Here is a 20,000-nt window from a genome sequence, read left to right on the forward strand (position 1 = left end):
TCCCTGACCCATAGGAGAGAACAAACTCCAGTGTGTGAGTGTCTGTGTGACTACTCTGTGTGCTTGGTGTCACACAGATAAAGCTTTTCCTCACCAGGGTAACATAGCGGACAAAGCACCGTGTTCTCTCTTTAGCACAATTTATCTGTGGGAAATGCCAGAAGGTGTTCTAAAGATGCACAGCTTCAGGAGGTCACTTAGGGTGACAAGTCCCTTTAACCCAGCCTCCAAAGTGTAGTTTGACAACTCTACTCCTGGGCCAACGCTGTGTCCCTGACCACACCACACTGTCCCTTGGACAGGATTCCAAATGGTCTTCATTACCAGGCAAAAGAGTACAACATAGGCCTGAGGAGATAAATACTTGAAAAAGTTGCATGTGATAATGCTGGAAGTGCCAGAGAGAACTGGGACTTAAATATCTGATGAGAGCAGAGAATGATGTTTTCCACGTAATAACCTTCCCCTCCATCTCTGAGAACACTATACGGCCCACAGCTCAAATGGCACCAAACCCGTTTTATTCTTGTCCAGAATGGCAAGGCCACATTGAGCCCACTCTCACAAGAGTGCTTCACTGGTACTCCATGCAGGCTGAAGGGAGCATCTGATGGCAGAAGATTCATTCTCTGGTTGTTCCACTTTCCATTATGACACAGCAGATGCAACCAGCAGAATTTAGTAGGCAAGTCAACCAAATTTGCATATCATACAAATTTAATTCATCAGTACTTTTTTCAGTTGTCTACAATTAGGTATAAGTCAAGCAGAGCAGGTGTGTTATGGGCATGTGACAGTTACTGGCATGTTACTGACCTGTTCTGCAGGCTCTTCAACAAAAGAGATCTTTAGAAAATTGTGCAATTAAATGTCAACAACAATTAGTTGTCAACTGCTTGGAGATTAAATATTGAACAATTATAAAATTGGTTTCTGTTGAATCTCACTGGCAAATATATTTTAATTTCTAAGCGACAGAAATGAAATATGTATCCAATTAAACAATGAATAGATGTAGAATTCCACTAAAATCCAATTCTGCAAAACCAGGTTTCATTTTAAAACTAAGCAAGGAGAGTTTATTGTTAGTCTGGGATTTTTTTTTTTAATTTATTCATTTGTTTTGTCAGATGTATCTGAAATAGACTATAAGACGATCTGTGAGTTCATGTGAAAAAGTTGATCAGTGTGACTGGGAAGGGAATAATTTCCTCAAAGCAGACAAAGCCCTTGCATCAGCCAAAACCTTTCCTAATAAAAGGTAAAATAATTAATGTCGTTACGTAGGATGGAATTAGTAGAATAAAAATTAATTTTATTTGCTAAACACACATTGCTTATAAGGGTAAAAAGATATTCAGGTCTCTGTTGCATTTATGCAAGTAAAATTCTTCAACTGTCTTATGAACTATGTCTTTCCTGCTTTTTGAAGTATTATAGTAAGTGTTTTATAGCTTTACTCTGGCACATAGATTGTGTTATGACAGTTTTCTCTGTGTTTGTGCAGAACTGGCAGCATCCTTCAAACAGGGAAGATACTTTATTTCATCTGAATGTAGCTGCTTAGCCTTTAACATATAAAATAGCACTGCTCTTAGAATGAGGGTATTGAAAGGCTTTATGGAGAGTAAACATCGTCATCCACTCAGCCAAGGCATGCAGTAAATAATCTGCAGCGTAACAGCATGAGCAAAGAAATGTTCTAGGAAAAGAAACATTTCAGAGATGAACACTTGAATCACAGTAGTTCCAACGCATGTTTTCAAGGTCTGAGCAGTGAGGAAATGTCACTGCTGGGACTGGAATCTGACATCATCTGTCAAGGCTGGGATAAAAGGTTCTGCAAGCCCTGTTTTCTGCCTCCAGTCTTTGATGAAGCTCTCTGGAGCTGTTGTTTCCTACATTTATTTCTTCATCCTTACTGCTAAGACAGGTGTACATAATTGCACTTTTAAAGCTAAAGGGATGGCACTCAAACTATTATTGCAATGTTTTATTGCATTTCTTTGGATGCAACAAAGGAGTCTGTTGAAAAAAAACTAGTATCATCATATCTCTCCTGGACTTGAATGTAGAAAATAGGTTGAAGATTTCAGCGTGCTGTCTATTATGTCTTGGGAGGAAAAGGTACAAATAAGAAAGGAAGTCATGTTTCTTTATATATTTTAAATACAAAAACAAACACTATTCACTTTATTTGTGAATAGTCACTATTCATTTTATTTGTGATCTTTATAATTTATATATTTTATGCTTCTATATGCTTATGACTAGACACGGTGATATCACTATATCACTTGTACTGTAGGCAGGATAAGCAGCTGGTAAGCCAATTGATATAATATTTTTTTACATCAATAAAGCTTTCAATGCTGTCTCTCATGGGATCCCTGTGGACAGGATGCCCAGCACATACCTGGATAAACAAGTAATGCAAAGGGTGAGCAACTGGCTCATGGGTTGTGTGCAGAGGTTCACAGAGAATGGGATGACATCAGGCTGGTGACTGTCACTGAAGGGGTTCTTCAGGGTTCCATTGTATGGTCAGTGCTCTTCAGTGTCTGCACAGGACTCTAAGGAGACTTAAGTTTGCCCATGATATTAAAATGGAACAAATCATTGACTCCCTCGAAGTCAGAGAGGTCCTGCAGAGATAAAGACAAATTAGAGGGCTGGGCAATTACCAACTGTATGAAGGTTAAGGAACACAAGTTCTGGATTCTCCACCTGGGATAGGGAAACCTGGTATGTATGTACAAACTGGGGAACAAGAGGCTGGAGAGCAGCACCATGGAAAGGGATCTGGTGGTCTGGATCAATGGCAACTTGAACATGAGTCAGCAATGCCCTGGCAGCCAGGAGGGCTGACTGTGTCCTGGGGGGGGCATCAGGCACAGCAGCCCCAGCCAGGCAAGGGAGGGGATTGTCCCTTTCTGCTCTGAGCTGGGGTGGCCTCACCCTGAGTGCTGTGTGCAGTTTTGGGCACCACAATATAAGAAGGATATAAAGCAACTGGAGAGTATCTGAAGAAAGGCAGCAAAGATGGTGGAGAGCCTGGAGGTGAAGCTGAATGAGGAGCAGCTGAGGTCACTTGGTCTGTTCAGCCTGGTGGAGACTGTCAGGAGACCTCATCATGGACTACAGCCTGCTCACAAGCAGAAAGCAGAGGGGCAGGTACAGATCTTTCCTCTGTAAGTGACCAGGGACAGGAGCCAAGGGAATGGCTTGAAGCTGTGTCAGGAGAGGTTTTTAGTTTGGATATTAGGAAAAGATTCCTCTCCCTGAGGGTGGTAGGGCACTGGAGCAGGCTCCCCAGGGAAGTGGTCACAGCACCAGCCTGGAAGAGTTGGAGAAGCATTTAGACAATGGTCTCCAGCACATATGTGACTCTTGGGGTGTCCTGTGCAGGGGCAGAAGTTGCATTCGATGATCCTTGTGGGTTCCTTCCAACTCAGGTTGTTCTGTGATTCTGTGAGATTCTAGAATGGCATAGAGGAAGAAAGGGAATTGTACCACCACAATAGGGAAACCATGGGCTTAAATTTGTAACAGCTTTGAAGCTTCTCCTCTGATCCCAGAGCCTTTTTTTTCACTCTTTGGCTGAACTATTAGAAGCTAAGGTGTTCATGGTCAGGAACAGTGGCAGGGAAAAGAAATCAGATCAACAGAATTTTCTGTATCCCTCTTGCTAATCATATTTCATTCCACCCAGATGAATCAATATTGTAGCTTGCACAGCTGAGATATCTAGTACAGAAATGAGATTAAAATAGCTACAGTACAGAATGTTTTACTCACTTCAAAGCTCAAAATTATTGTACAGAGTTAAATTACACAAATTTCTTAGTTCTTTCTTCATATAAAGAGTTGGGCAGTTTATAACTAGATGAAAAAAAAAATCTATTTTTTTTTAAGAAAAATTTTTCTCCCAAAAATACATTTTTAAATATGGAAAAAAAATGTAGAAATGTATTTACCATATTCTTATCTTAGTTTATTTTCCCAAATATAGCCAGTAATCTTTCCATGACTGAGCTGCCCACAACCAATTTCAACAGTAGCATTCCAAATCCCTTCACACAACAATGAACAAGTTCACCTCCAACTCTTCTAAGAGTTTTTACAGCTCATTTATCAATGACACCTATTTATCATTGGAGTCTACTGCATTCTTTTTCTAGTTTATTTCACTCAATATTTTGAATTATACCAATATAACCATATTTTGATTAGTTATAAAACCAACTGTATCCAAGCTGCATCTATAAATGTGATTTATTCTGGTATGTATAAATAGCTCAGAAATTTCAACTGTCTGCATAGTCAGTGTATTTTTTGTATTTTGGAGTTTGTAGGGACTCACATTTGGAGAGAGTAACTCAAGTAAATTTTGAGTGTGGCTTCCCTGTAATGACCTCTATATAAGAAATAGAAGAAGTATTAGTGAACTGGATTTTTATCTGATTATCGTGGTTCAGGTATGTCTTCCACAACCCTGGGCGAAGTTTTTATAGCTCTCAGACTACTTTACCAACTGTCCAGAGCTAGGAAGGCCTCTCTTTCTGTCCTGATATATGCTCTCAACCAATCCACCTCATCTTATCTGCACAGCCTAACATTCTTTCCATGCTTGCAATAATGTTTTGGGTAGACAGGCACTCATTAAAGTGTCAATACAGGACAGACATTTAGCACTAAATCAGTGAACAAATTAAAGATTGTAATTTTTAATCCACTGATGTCATAACTGTCACTTTATTCAGATGTTTTGCTGTAGATTTCTGCACACTTCACATCTCAGACTGTATTTCTTATATTGTATTTGGCTAACTTCAATCCAGCATAAACTGGCACTGCCAGTAAAACAGGTGTTTTTACCTTTTCCCCAGTTCTCATTTTCTGAGTGTTTCATTATGTCAGCCCTTCTGTCCTTGCAGACATGAATAAAATTGAAAGTTTTACCTCCTCGTACTCATGAGGAAGAATTAGTTGGTTTGTACTGGATTTATTTTTTCCAAAAGATAAGTGTTAAGAAACAGGATATCAGAAGAAGTATGAAAAATTCTAAAAAGTCCCTTTGAAACAAAAACTGGTTTGTGTGGAAAACCATAAGCAGACACTTCTTTGGAGTTTGAAGAAAGCACTAGCATAGAGTAAGAAGAAGATATAGGAGATCAGCAGGTGGGAAAGTTGCATATCTAGACTCATTAAATGGCTTTTGGGAAATGATTATGTCCTCAAAAAATTTATGCATGCTCATTTGCCCTTCATATTTCATTAGGTACTCAGGGAGTTCCTTCCACAAAATACACTGGTTTAATTTTTCCATTGCCTTCAGATTGAACCACAGGGAATCAATTAAGCTTTTGGCTTAATTATAATTCTCTATACTCTTAAAAAAAATCAAATAAACAAAAATGTTTCCAATACCTGAAATTTCCAAAAAATAAAAATATTTCAAGAAATGCAAGCATGCCTGCCTAGCAAAAAGGCTACTGAAAGCACATTGCCTTGGTGCTTCAGTCTCATTACTGATTCCTCACTGATAGGTAAAATGTGCACCACACTGTCCCTCGTGAGATCTGCAAGTCACTTCCAAACCTAAAAAGTAAAACTGTTTCGGTAGAAAACGGTTATTCTGAAAAACTGTCTGATGAAATATCATCTTATTCTTGGGAGATATTACAGTGCCTGTGAGCCAGAAAATCTTGTAGATGAAATCTTCTCATAACATCACCAATAAGGCACAAACACAGTTGAGATCACTTGCTCAGTGATTATTGTGAAAGTAGTCATCAGAAAAAGCAAGAACATTTCACATCACATAAATAAGTTGTACCCAAAGTGCTGAAATTATCTAAAGTGGAAAGATAAACTGAAATGAATATATATTGCACAGGGCTTTCCTAAATTCTTTGCCTCTGATTTTCCTCCTCCGTTCCAGTTTCCCATTCAGGGAAGTAGCGTTTTGTGCTGCCCCTCCATCTGTCCCAGGGCTTCTCTTAAGCCATGTTTCCTTTCCTTCCCTTCCCTTTCACTTAATCCTTCTCTTTTGTAGTAATTTGTTGTTGTTGATAGGCTCTGAGAACCAAGGAACACAACTGTGGAAGGGATGGGGCTCATGATGTTCAGGCTCCTGCAATCTCACACAATCATGTGAATCATGGTTGGTCCAGAAGGACTAGAAAAAAGTCTACTCTCCACATCGCAAAATGGAAAAATATTTCTTCTTGTTTGATGAGCTGTACAATAACATGAGAAGCAATGCTACTACAGTGCCTCAGAAAGAAAGTAAAACAGACCTTATGAAATGATCAAAACCTTTCTTCTTGTCCACTGAGTGGCCATTTGTTACAGAAATTACCTCAGTTTTGACCAGGCAACAGGGGAGGTACTGTGCAAATGGGATCAGCAGTGCCAGTATCCAGTCCCCACTTATTTAGCAAGTGAAAGGTAATCCATATTGTTATTGTTATTATTTTCATCCTGAACCATGAGTCCATAAACTCTATGGGAGCTTCTGAATTCAGATCTCTGGTCTATTTGCAGGTTGGGTTTTTTTTAATGAATTTTGAATATGTAGAAGAGCTAACATGCTTAATCTGCCTGTAATACTTTGCTCAAGTGAGGATGGACATATATGGACATGGACAAACTTTATATGAAAACTTTGTTTTATCTATTGCCACAAGAGATCTGGAAAGCAATGAGGTGGCAAAATGTGCTAACCTTTACATAAATAACAGTAGGAAATATATGGGTGACTGAATAATTGTAGAGGAACACTGAAAGATTGAGGTTTATGAAACCAGTAGCTGAGTGCTGTGTACTAATTCAAATAAAAAAGGAAAAAGAGAAAGACAAAGACAGAAGGAGAAAGAAAAAGAGAAAAAAATAAATCAAGAACATAAAAAATATTGTGCTGCAGAATAAATTGACTATGTTTCTGTATCTTGAATACCGTACGCAATTCCTTATGTCAGAACAGATACAGCAGAACTGGAAGATATGTAGGGAAGATTCTGTACTAAACAGACAGCCTTCTTCAGTCTGCAAAAAGACAATCCAGATGTCCTGTCACAGAGACTTAGGAGGAATATGAATAAGAACAACACTTGGCAATGGCAAGAGGCTTAAAACACTAAAACCTTCAAGTGACAGGTCAAAATGAAAATAAGAGAAAGATGGTCCTTTACACAACATAGACGAGTGTGCTATGGAACTTCTCCCTGCAGAATGTTTAGGATACCCAAAGGTTTTAATAATTATAAAGATAACACTGCTGCCTGCAGAAAATTCCTGGCCCACAGATTGCTCCAGACTAGGAGCACCTACGCTAGCTTTGTTAATTACACTTTTCTTTCAGATGAGCACTGTCATCTTTTGCTGCAGACAGGATATTCACCTAAATGCATCTTTTGTCGAAACAGAGATGGTTTTGTGTTCTCTCAGAGCAGTAGTTCCTGATCCTCCTGAGACATCCTAACATACAGGACTCATGAAGCATTGGCTAGTGCTCAGGAACTCATTAGTGAATTGCCCAGGTTCACTAAGTGACATGCAGAAGGGCTGCTCTGAGGTGTTGTACACACTTAGAGACTTCTCATTTAGCCTGTTAATATGTACACAATTGTCTTGACATTGCCTAAGAGACACATGTAATACATGTGGCTGCATGCTGTATTTACTCTTTTTTATGTGCAGAAGTTTCCTGAGAGACCTACAGGAATAAATATCCAATGATGTAAAAATCCAACAATAAAAAATCCTTTTAAGAAATTAAATTAATCCTTTTAAGAAATGGTTTACTTTTTCTAGTCAAAAGGCTAATTTCAATGACAGTATGGCACTTAAAACAATAAACATTTTTATTGAAAAAAGGAATATAGCATTTGCATTCCCTGTTGCATTTTTTATGATGATAATTAGTGGATGATTCTCACCATAAAAAAAAGTGTGCTACAAGATCATCCGGTACATTCAGACTGAATTTAAGTTTATTTCAGGAATTATTGTATGTTCTTTAATAATAATTTAATCTAAGCAATAATAATAAAAACTATTTCAAAATTCCACTTGTCAGTCAGTATCTGAGGTAAGCTTTCTGAATTTTGGAGATATGCCATAGAAAATTAACTTTCCGTTTAAAAAATGCATTCAGAGAAAAATGGAGTATTCGTTGCTTTATTGATTAAGCTAAGAAAAAAAGGTCATGTGCTGCAAATGTTGCAACTGAACAGATTTATCCTCATTCACTATGCAATGAGTCTACAGCTGGAAGGCTAGGCCATCAATTTTTATTTCAGATTCTGTTTTCTATCAAGCTGCTGTTGAGAATGTAGAGGTTTTAAGACTCTGTCTTACACATGGATGTCGGTACTAACATTACCTTTTTATTATTTTACAGATAAATTTTATTATTTTACAGATAAAACTTTCTGTATGAGCCAGCATACTTCCATCAGAAACATAATTCTGGGAGAGCGTGGAAAAGGAAGCAAAAATCCACTGGGCATTCAGTCCCTCCCACTCAAAAGCAATGTGTTCACTGCCAGCCAATGTGTGCTGCTCCCATCCAAGATCATCCTTTGACAGATGTTAGGAACTAGATCACTTTGCCCTGTTTTCTTTGGGGGCAAGAAGAAAAAGAGGTGAGGAAAAATGTGATCCAAAACCAGATTGTTGTAAGAAAAAAAGAGTAGAGGAAGAAAATATTAGCAAAACATCGGAGAGACAGGACGCGTGATTTCAAACCCTGTGATTAACTCCTTGGTAAATAATAAGAGTTGAATTGCATCAGGGAGAAAGATTTTCTTCAGCCTGTGGCCAGAAAGTGATGCTCTAGAACTTTCAACAATCATGGCTGTTTCTGGTAGAAAAGAAGACTGGATTTACCTACTGGATAGCTCAATTGATAATAATATCACTTATATATCATATGTATAGATTAAAAATATACCATATTATATGCATGACATATAGTCATAAATATGATATCAATAAAGGAAATACATTCTACAGTGCTCAGTTGTTTTCCAGTCATCTGGGTCTGCCTCTTTATTGCAAATGATTTAGCTCCTTATTCCCTCAAACCTGAATACACCAAATAGGTGGACATACACAAAGGAAAGGCAGCTGTGTGTCCCTGATCTTTATCCTTCTTAGTTAACCATCCTCTTTGCTCAGTATCAGAGTAGAGGAAGGAAATTCAGTTGCATTTGAAAAGGAAGAGAAAATTCAGAATGTGATGTTTATAAATGAAGCCAGTTCCTCACTTGCTTCCTTATATCTTCTGGCTAAAATGATTGAGATAAAGGAAAGCATGAAAGGGCAATTACTTCCATAGAAAAAACCATTGGACTTGGGATGCTAGAACATCAAACAGCAGAACAAGACAGTGCCCATGGTAACAAGGGGAAAGTCTTGCTACTGGCAAAGGCAGAAAGAGAAGGCAATTTATACTATGACATTATGATATATGTAACAATGACACATGAAACTCCAGTTTGTGGACAAACTAAGCTACCTAAAAAATTATTTGGGAAAAAATAATATACATGAGCAGAATGGAGAAATATTTGAGTATTTAGGGAGGTAATGATCTAGTAGTAGACTAGTTGTTAGTGGTCCACATAGCCATAGTAGCGACAATTTTTTAAAATCAAAGCTACTCACAAGACTGAGTAAATTTGAACTGAGGAGAAAAAGCAAAAAATTTGCAACTACACTATTTGAGTGCTTATCTCTTTTTATCTAAATAAAATCTATTTCTATATGTCATACATATTATATATTTTTATTTTACTCCTAGCAGCTTATATATAAACAAGAAAATCAAACACAAAGGTGCTTGGAAGGACAATTTCTAAACCAAAATCATGCCTTTTCTTTGCTTTACTACTTTATCTTTACATTCATGTAACATCCACTCAACTCCTTCTTTGTCATCTGTTACACAGCATAGTAAAATGACTCTAATTTGTCTTTGTATATTTGAATTATGTATTTAGTAAACCACGTTTCTCAGAGCTGGTATCCTTTGTGATGCTGGCCAGGATCATTAACAATACTAACAAAATACCACAGATAATGCAGTGACTTTTCTGCTTGATATTCCTAGATGCTTCATAATTATAAGATAGGAATACCAAAAATAGAAATAGCTAGGTGGTTTTGTTAGGCAGTTTTTGTTCTGCAAAAAGCACATTGTGATGTTAGTCATGAACCCAAAATAAAGAATATATCAAATAGATTACAGTAATATCAGAAAATTCAAAACTAGAAATTTGGCATTTCATCAAATTGCTGGTAACTCCAGATGGTAGAGTCCTATCTGAAGCATGTTCAGAAGACATGTCCACCAATTACAGTTATTTGTTCTCATTAAAATATTTTCACAGATAAAGTGCTTAATTTTGTGGTCTCCCTTTAGTTTAAATATATCCTAGACCAATTTTTACCACTTTTACCAGCTATTCACCTCTTGAAGATTCATTTATCTATTAATACACTCTTCAGGTTTTTCTAATACTTTGCTTCCTGCTTGAGAGATACAAAAGCTGGCTGAGAAATCCTCTCAGTGTCCATCAAATCAAAAGATATACTTCAGTCACATATTCACTGCCATTCAGTTGAAAATAAAAGGCCAAGTATAAGGAAGTTAGCAAGCAATTCTTAGTCTGCTCACAGCCCATCATGGAGTTTTCAATCAGTGGTGGACTGGAGATTCAGTTGTCTCCTGACTACTTATATGAACAGGAGGTCCAAATCCTTCTAAATGTTCTACACTGGAATGGGAGCTTTCACTGATCCTAAAGGTTCATTTGGTTTTCAACACAAAACTCATACTTAGGCTAAACATAAATACTAGGAATTTCCATAGAAAGAGATCAGTAAAATGTTACATTCACTGACATCTGTACCAATATTTTCTATGAGTTACAGTAAAAAACCTCAACTTGTCTGTGTAAGTTCACGATTCCTCAACACCATGTCACAGAAAATGGGTTAGACCAAGAACATTAATATCTACTTCTAATATTTTATTCTGAGCCCACAAAGAATGTGATCAGCTTCTTGACCTCCATAAATAAGATTTTGATCTATTTGCCATATGAAGTGCTGATATGCATCAGAGGCACTTGTTTAACCCCATATCTCTCTTTTTTTATCTTTCAGGAGTGTGACAGACTGAAATGTTCAAACATGTTAAAATGTTCAAACATTGTTAAAATCATGGAAGGGCTTTGCCCACTGCAGGAAACCGTGCAAAGAAAGAACTGCCCTTCTGCGACCACCAAAGCCACCTCCCTCCCTCAGAATATGCTTCCTGATACAGGAACTTGAGATAAAGATATTGTCCAATTATCCCAGGTCTAAGGAGGAATAGATAAAACTGGGGGAGAAGAGTGTCCTCACAAGGAAATCCAAACCTTGCAGCTGTGCTGAAATCATCTCTGGCTGAGTCCAGCTGGGCCTGGTCATAGCCCAGAGACTCACATTTGCTGAGGCTGGGTTTGCATGCTCTTTGCCCCAAAAGAAGAAGAGAGGTTTTGGGTGTGTGATGAAACTTCTGGTCTGCATAAGACAGAGGGGGTGAGCACCCATCACTGGAGGCTACAGGCCAGATAAGGAGCAGACCCTGGGGACAATCCTTTACACAACAAACTCAGCTGGCTCAGCTGTAAAACTCCCCTGCCTCTGGAGGGTGGCACCTACAGAGGACAATCACATAAGAGGCAGCTTTCATGCCTTATAAAGCGTCATAAACTATCAAACACTGTCATCTTATTGCATAAATCCCATACCTTCTCAGTGATTTCTCATGTGCAGCTCCTCACAGCACTGACTCCATCTCTTTTCACAGCTCATCCAACAAACTCCAACTCTGTTCACAGCACAACCAACAAATTCCAACTCCCTTCTCAACCAGCTACCCCACTCTTTTGTAGCACTCGTTTTCTCATTGGACACAGCTGTGGCCTGTTAAGGGCAGGGATGTTCCTAATCTTTGGTGATTGGTACAGCTGCACCTCCTCAGGTGTGAGACTGCCTTCTGCACTATTCTCTTACATTCTATACCTCCACACACTCCCACGTTCCCCTCAGACTCATTTCTGAGGCCTTCCAGAAGAAGACTGCATGTGATCCCCAAGTGTTGCAACAGATCCAGAGTCTGTTGCAAAAGACACTGTAAAATTCCCCTGCAAGGTTCCCACATATACCTGCGCCTATATTAATCCATTGAACTCTGTGGTTTGAGGGACACCCCACCCCACCAAGAGTACCAGATGAAGAAGACTGACAGGACATCACTGGATCCACAGGGATGATGACTCTCTTACTATCTTTATCTCCACCTCTCTCTCTTTTCTATTTCTTTCTATGTCTCTACTTCACGTTTATTGTTGACTTTGCATACAGAGTAATTTGCACCTTAATTCTGGCAAAGCCATCTCTCTAACAGTCATAATAATCACATCATAACAAGCAGTTTGCTATTTCCTAATAGAAGATCGGGGTTTTTTGTTCAGGGTTCTTGCAAATCTACAGGCCTATTTTCCTGCAGAGTAATTTATGGATAAAGTTTCTTCAGTGGAACATTTTCCTCCAGCACTTCTCAGAATTTGTAACAGTTCTCCACATGTAATTGACTTCAGGTCAGCCATGACCCCTAAGTGGGTAAGCTGGCAATTTGGAACAACCATCTTGAGGCTTTTTTACAGAGGATACAGACAAGTTTTAGAGTTAATCATTCTGGCCACTGTAGACTCTTGGCTGTATTTGATACAGATGCTCCAACGTGCCTCTGAGGTACAACAGGGCAGGGTGTGTGTAGGTACCCCGACAGGCATTCATTTTGCAGTGCCACAGGCAGAATTGCTTAATATTCTAGTATTCAAAATTCAGTAAGTCCACAAGACTCTTTTGTGTGAGTTTTCCAAGGAGGAAAAGGAGGTATTTGGGCAAAATGTGCTGGATTGTAGGATAAAATGCTGAGCCACCTCAGAGGCAGAGAGCGCTCAGATACCTTGGGAGCACTGAGATTCTTCAGGTGGATGGGATGGGCTGCACTGTCTCTGGGGAGAGCGGGGGCTGTTCTATGGGAAACAGGGAATAATTTAGGTGGGAAAGCAAGCGCTGGTGATAGAGGCTTTGAATGAGATTTGTCACAAGTTTCCTGCAGAAGAAGTGGTGCATGGATGGGGCACAACACAATCCAGCACAAAATGAGCTGGGTGGTGGAGATTTTTGGCAGGAAACACTGAGGTACATCAAGGTAACAGATCACTTTTTAGGAGAAAAACAGGTATCTCAGAGGGAACACTGGAGGTTCTTGAGGGTAGAGGACACCCAGATATTTTAAGGGGACAAGGAAAGGCTGAGATACCTCAAGAAGATAGTGAAATTTAGGAGTGTGCTAAGCATGCACAAATACCTGAAGAAACAGTGTAGGATTTGGTTAGAAGTGATAATATGACTCAGAAAGAAGAAAAAATAGTTTTGGTTAGTAAAACAGAAGCTAATTCATGGGAGAGGTTATGAAGTCTCAGATTGGATGCCTCAAAGTTCATCTGAGGGACAACAGAGTGTTCTATTTGGAAATGCTGAGGTATCCCAGAAGATTTCAGAAGCAAAAATAGGTTTACCCTCATATGGGCATTTCAGTTAGGTGGGTACAAGTACTTTAGAAGTAGTAACAGTGGGATTTAGGTGGAAAACGACAGAGTTGCTAAACAGCAGTAGACTTGAGGAGGGGAAGACTAAAGGAAACTAGCTTTGACTTTGTGGAAAAGCACTGAACTACTTGAGATTACATATGCAGTAGCACTCAGCAAGAAAGAAATCTGATTTGGGAAGCAGTAAACTAGCACAAAAAAAAAAAAAAAAAAAGTAGACTAACACCTGAGATGTAGCTGAGTTCCCCAAATGGCTACTGTGGCAGCCAAGGAGAGTGAGAATTTACTGGGAAATTGTAAGTGTTCTGAAAAAAAAAAAATTGAAAGGGTCTTCAAAAGACTCATTTTATCCTCAGGGGTTCCATAGGGAAAGCAGACTGACTCAGTACAAGAGGACCAGAGAAAGGTACAAGTGAGAATGAGTTAGAGATTAGGTGGGAAAAGCTGAGATAAGAATGAGCTAGAGAGTGGAGTGAGTCTTTCCATACAATAGTAAGTGAGGAAACAATCTTGTGCAACAATATTCTGAAGTAGAAGCAAAAATTTACTATTTTAGCAGGAAATACTTGAAAACCCTCTTTGCTTTAGGAATTATTTTTGCTCTACATGAAAAGCTGCCATACAAGTCAATGGAGAGTCATGAATGCAGATTCGGAGCAGGTTATAAAAAGAAAATTCAGTGACAGTCACACAGTCCTTGGGACATGATTTTTTACATTTTTAAACAATTTTTTAAACAGGAAAGGTTGTTGGAATAAGACATATAGTGTATATGATAACTAAATAATCGATATCTTAATGGAACCATGAAAAAAAAAAAAAAAACAACTTACAATCCTTGAGTGGGGAAAAGAATGACATATATTACATATCTCAGGTAAAACACCCTGAGAGCAAAGTTCTGCACAGAGGTGCCTGGGTGCCTGTCCCTGTTTACAGGGCTTCCCCTTTCATGTCCTAGAACCTATGTCTACAGTCTCAGCCAAGTTACAAGACTGCTAACCTGTGTTGTATCTCTTGTCCCAGCTGCAAGAGCCACTGCCAAGGAAGGAAGTACAGGAAGCAAGGGAGGGAAGGCACAGGCTGTGGAGAAGCAAAAAGAAGGAAGAATGACTGGGGAAGATTGCAGGAAGAGAGTGAGCGAAGAAGGGTGGATAAGAAAAAGTGGGGAAGGGCAAAAGAAGAGAGGTGCTCTGGGCAGAGGGTTCAATCCCATATGAGCATCCCCGTGGAGGGGCCTGTTGTTTCTCTTTTTTGCTCAGACCTGGGGGACCTACCTGTAAACAAGGTGAGGTTGGAGGTTTGGGGGCCATTTGCCTCGTTGCTCCTTTGGCAATGTGGGGAGAGTGATGCCTCTGTAAGGAGGGTGACAGTCCCTCTCCTGTCACTTGAGAGGGAATCTGAGCTCACCCCAAGCCCTTGTTCCTGTAGAGGAGGGCACTGTTCACCTGTCAGCTTTCTACCAGCTGGTCCCATACCCAGTATAACAGGCCCACAATCAGGACTTACCCCAGCAGTGGCCTCTTGAGACAATATGTTGAGAACTCTGGCCTCCATCAGCCTGTCTGGGAGGCCTGGAACAATGTCTCTGGCTGCCCAGGTTGGTCTCTCTCTTCTGGAATTCCCTTTCTTGTTTGTGCTTGTGAGTGCAGTCTGCCTGTGGTATGTCTGTGGTTTTTTTGTTTGAGGTTTTTTTTTTTTTTAAATAAAATCACTGCAGTATAGATTAATTTGGCTTCCCAGGCTAGAATACAAACCTCATGCATTCATGCAGGTCAACCTTGCCTTCTGTCCAGCGTCAAGAAGCATTCAGACTTGTTCCTGCTCACTTAGTAGGAAGGCTGGTAGTGCCAGCCCGGCTGTCTGTCCTTGTCAGAGTCCATTCAGCATGACAGAAATTGAAACTGAAATTCCTTGTTCATATTGTCTCATTCTTTCAGTATTGGAAGTTAAAAGAACCAATAGATAGTTACCATTCAATACATGTACCAGAGATTGCCATTAATGTTAAAAACACAAAAATGGCCTTGTGCCTACCTTTTCCAAGAAGAACATTAATTCCTCAGCAAATGGCAAAGCAATTTGCAACTCTCCTTTAACTCATACCATCAAAACTGCACTTCACATTTGCATTTAATTTGTCCCCACTACTATCTTTTTTTGATTGCTCGAGGTTTTAGGTTTCTTTGGCTTCTCAGGATTCTCTTAGAAGTCACCAGTTAGTAGTTTGTTTCGAGCACAAGTTTGAATTTTATGGTTTTTTTTGTTGTTGTTGTTCAGGAATTTTCTGTCAGGGGAGCTTTTTTTCTGTAAGAGTGGTGGTTTTTATCAGATTTTTTAATAGCTCATCTTTCAGTTGCAGTATGGAAAGCCTATAGTGCGAATGGGTAAAAATCACACAGTTTTGTAGAGGACACTTAAGAGCAGCAACAGGGGCAAAGCTGAGATGTATGGTGCAACCTGACTGATATGGAAAGTTAATAGGGGTGAATTTTGAAAGTTGCTGAGACAGTTAACATCTTACTGGCAATTTCAGCCCTTTTTCCTCTGCCTAGGTGGGGGGGGGGCTGAGAAGGGCCAAATGTAACTGAAGGTACTACAGTGGACCTAAGCAAGCTTCAGTTTACATGAATTCATAAAGGTGCAACAATTATAGAAAAATCCAGCTCTGAGCTGTAAATTCTGTTTAAAAAATGCAAATTCTCCCTTGACTAGAGCTCACTGGAATAAACATGCTACTTGTTTATTTCTCAAATGTCAAAAGGTTTAATTTCACTAGAAGGTACTGTGAAATAGTGAATAAAATTATTTCAGTTTTGTTATGTTATTTGAAACTAATCCAAATTCAGAGATTTTTTTTTTTGAGTTTTGCAGGTGTGTTGCATTTTCTCTTGTATAACTACAGTGAAAATGGGATAAATCCCTCATTTTCACAACCTGAGAAAATGTTATTGTAATCCCTTAAGTCCTAATTTACTTTATATAATAGAAGCTTTAAATTCAGAAAGTTTCTTTTGTGACTTTGGACAAGTCCTTAAAAAAATCAAATGTGTATTTCTCTTTATTTTGCTATTAAAAATTATTTCATAGGGAGAGAGGAGGTGGTTGGAAAGTGGTAGAAGGGAGGAGGTACACAAGGGTGCTTGAAACAGGTAAAGTGACTTGCCTGTAAAGTCTAATCTGAAACAGTTGTAGATGCTTGTCCCCTAAGGTTGCCACTTCACACGGATTTAGCTGTGCATTTGCAAAGAGAGATGCAAACAATGGCCTAAAGCAATATGGAAAATGGAAGGTTAGAGACATTTAAGAAAGACAGAGCTCTGCTCCTCATTTTTGACTATGAAAAGGGACTAATATCTTGGTTTCTATAATACTCACCAACAGAAACTTAGAATTCAGTCTTGCACATCAGCTTGCATTCAAGAAGTTACGCCTCACCAGTTATGTGTTTTCACATCCTAGTTTTCCATTAGTGCAAGAGAAAGCAGGGTTCCGTGAATTCTGAGCCAATTCTGAGATAATCATCCATTGCTGTTGGTACAATTTTGACATATCCCCTATTCTTCCTCTCACTCCTGGAAACAGCATAACCTGATGGTTTCTGTGCGGTTGCCACAACATATGCCTGAGCCTTGCCCTTTGCCTCTCATTGTGAAATTTCGAGCACTCAAGGCTATAAACAGGCCTTGCTGATGGAGCTGTGTCCTGAGAGAATTACATTGTTCAAGATGAAAAATGTTTTGATAACACATTTAACACTACACAGTGCACAGACAGTCTGTAATCATTTACTCATGGTCAATTCAGAGATAAGAAGAAATGAATGACATTTTAGATACCAGAGAAATTATTCCTGAGTAGAATGACTTGTGGAGAGCCCTTGAGAATAGGACTGATCTTTGGCCTTATGAAAGAGAATATTGGTTTTCTAATGAAACAAATGAGTAAATAAAGCCTTGAAAACATAAATATATGTGTTATTCTAAGAATTATTGATGACACTGATATTTCATGCCAGTAGAAGACACTGGACATAACAAATTGCTAAATTACACATAGATAAGGAGTCATACTTCAAACACTTAGGTGAAGCCTGAAATTTATGGGAAGTATTATATCCTATAATATGATATTATATAGACTGTAGTATCAGTTCATGATATAGTATACAGTATAATATTATAACCCATAAACTAAATTGGATCTTAATGATAACATAACAGGAAATGTTGACTCAGCAGCCACTACCAGAATGCTTTCATTAGGTTGAATTTTCAGATTTTAAGGTTTCTTTAAAAATGGGGTTGACCTAGGTAGCCACTGCAGTAGACCTGTCTCCTCCTTTCATTACACAAAAATGTGCTGGGTTACCCAAATGGGAATTACTGCTGGCTGCTCCAGCAGTGTGCCAGAGAGAAGCACAGAGGACTTTTGTCTTTTCTGATATTCTGTCTGCCTTGTCTCCATTGTGGAGCTCACACAGGCAGGAGTAAGGACAGCCTTGAAGTTTCTTCTCTCAGTGTTCCCCTCAAAATGATGGCATACTTCCTACCTCCCTTTACCTTTTACTATCATCAAGAAGAGAAATGTGGTAGTTAAATGAAAATACCTGCAAAAAGATGAAGACTGGTCCTCCTCATCTGCATGCTCCTTGAGGGAGGCTATTGCCTCCACTAGAGGGGCAGAGATTGTATTATTCAGCTGGTCCTATTATTGGTTAAAATACAAAATACAGGTTAGCTAGTAGGATGCTATCAGAGATACTGGGAATAGACGGGTGACTGGAGCACCATGGATGTCAGGATTTAGCATGATGGGGTTCTTTTTTTACATAAGAAACACTGCATACACTTCAGCTAAGGTAAAACCTTTTTAGAGAAATGTTTCATTGTATTTTAGCAACTATTTGGTGTATGCAGTCATCCATTGTCCTTTTTTGTTTCTGTAGGCTTGGAAATACTTAAAGGCAGCATATGTTTTTTCCCTTAAATATATTTTATAAATAATCAGTTTAAATTGCTTGCAATAAATGTAGTCAGGTAAAAGATTTTGAAGCTACATGAGGTTGTATCCAATGGTAATAATAACACGAGCTGCCACAGAAAGGTGTGTTTCATTATGGCCTAAATTGAGAGAATACTCATCCAAAATTTTATTTCTTCATAATATAAAATTAATACCAGAACTGTATGAACCATTTTTTTCCAGATAATTAAAAAATGAGCTAAAACTGAATTTTCAAAAAATGTAGACATATTGGAATTTCTGCAGAAACCATTGTTTCCCATTATTCAATAATCAGAGAAGCCAAACCTTAAAATATATGCTCCTAGTTTTGAGGTTTCTGCATGAAAAACCATGTGTTCTGTCTTATCCCATTTCTCACAGTATCAGTGAACCCTCCTATCAGTGCTGCAGGAGTCTTTATGACAAAAAATTATTTACACAGGGCTTGGACAAAAAAACCTCCACACCCACATGTGATCCAATTAGTCTCTGAACAGAAATTATCATCACCATAAAGCTATGCTAGAAAGACAAAATGGGCAATTTGTTACACAAATAAAATTGTTCTACATATTATTTAATTGTTCTTTTTCATAATCAACAATGGAAAGTTTGCAGTGTGTCATAAAATTTAACACAAACTGCCTTTATCATTATAACACTTCAGACTGAGGTATGCTCATATTCCTGCAATCATTAAATACCTGTCATTCAGTTTCTGAGTTCAAAATGACATTTGTTCCCGCAAAGAAGCACAAAACAAGGAAACTCATTATACATTTCCAATAAGTGCATTCTGAAATACCAGTATGTTTTTTGGCCAGCAGCATTCCTTTCTGAAAGTAAAGGTAGACAAAAGCTGTTCTTCCTCAAAAGTTAGGTCCTTAGATCCTTGACTGGATCTGTGTTCATCAGTTTTTCCTGCAGTGTCCGCACAAGGCTCTCAGAAGCACAGCCCAGCCAGCAGTGCTTTACAAATATACAGCAATGAGCTGCGTGTCTCATCAGCAGCAGCACCCCGTCGAGATCTTTGTGCAACTTTGACACCACAGTCATCAAACTTGAAAAACATTCTGAAGGACTAGTGGAGAGAAACGTTCCCCTTCTCAGACAGACATAAGCTGCATAACTTTTCAGAATATTTTTTCTTATTCAGATGATATACCTCATTTAAAGTGATATCTATTAATTAAACAGGATTTGAAGCCTGTTGACTATCTTCAAATAGAAAGGAGTAAGGCTTCTTAATTTCTAGGCTCGAGGAACTCACAAGTCAGAGACAAGAGTATTTTTTAATTGCTGAAGATGACTGCT

Source organism: Zonotrichia albicollis, chromosome 5, assembly GCF_047830755.1.
Source record: "Zonotrichia albicollis isolate bZonAlb1 chromosome 5, bZonAlb1.hap1, whole genome shotgun sequence".
NCBI lineage: Eukaryota > Metazoa > Chordata > Aves > Passeriformes > Passerellidae > Zonotrichia > Zonotrichia albicollis.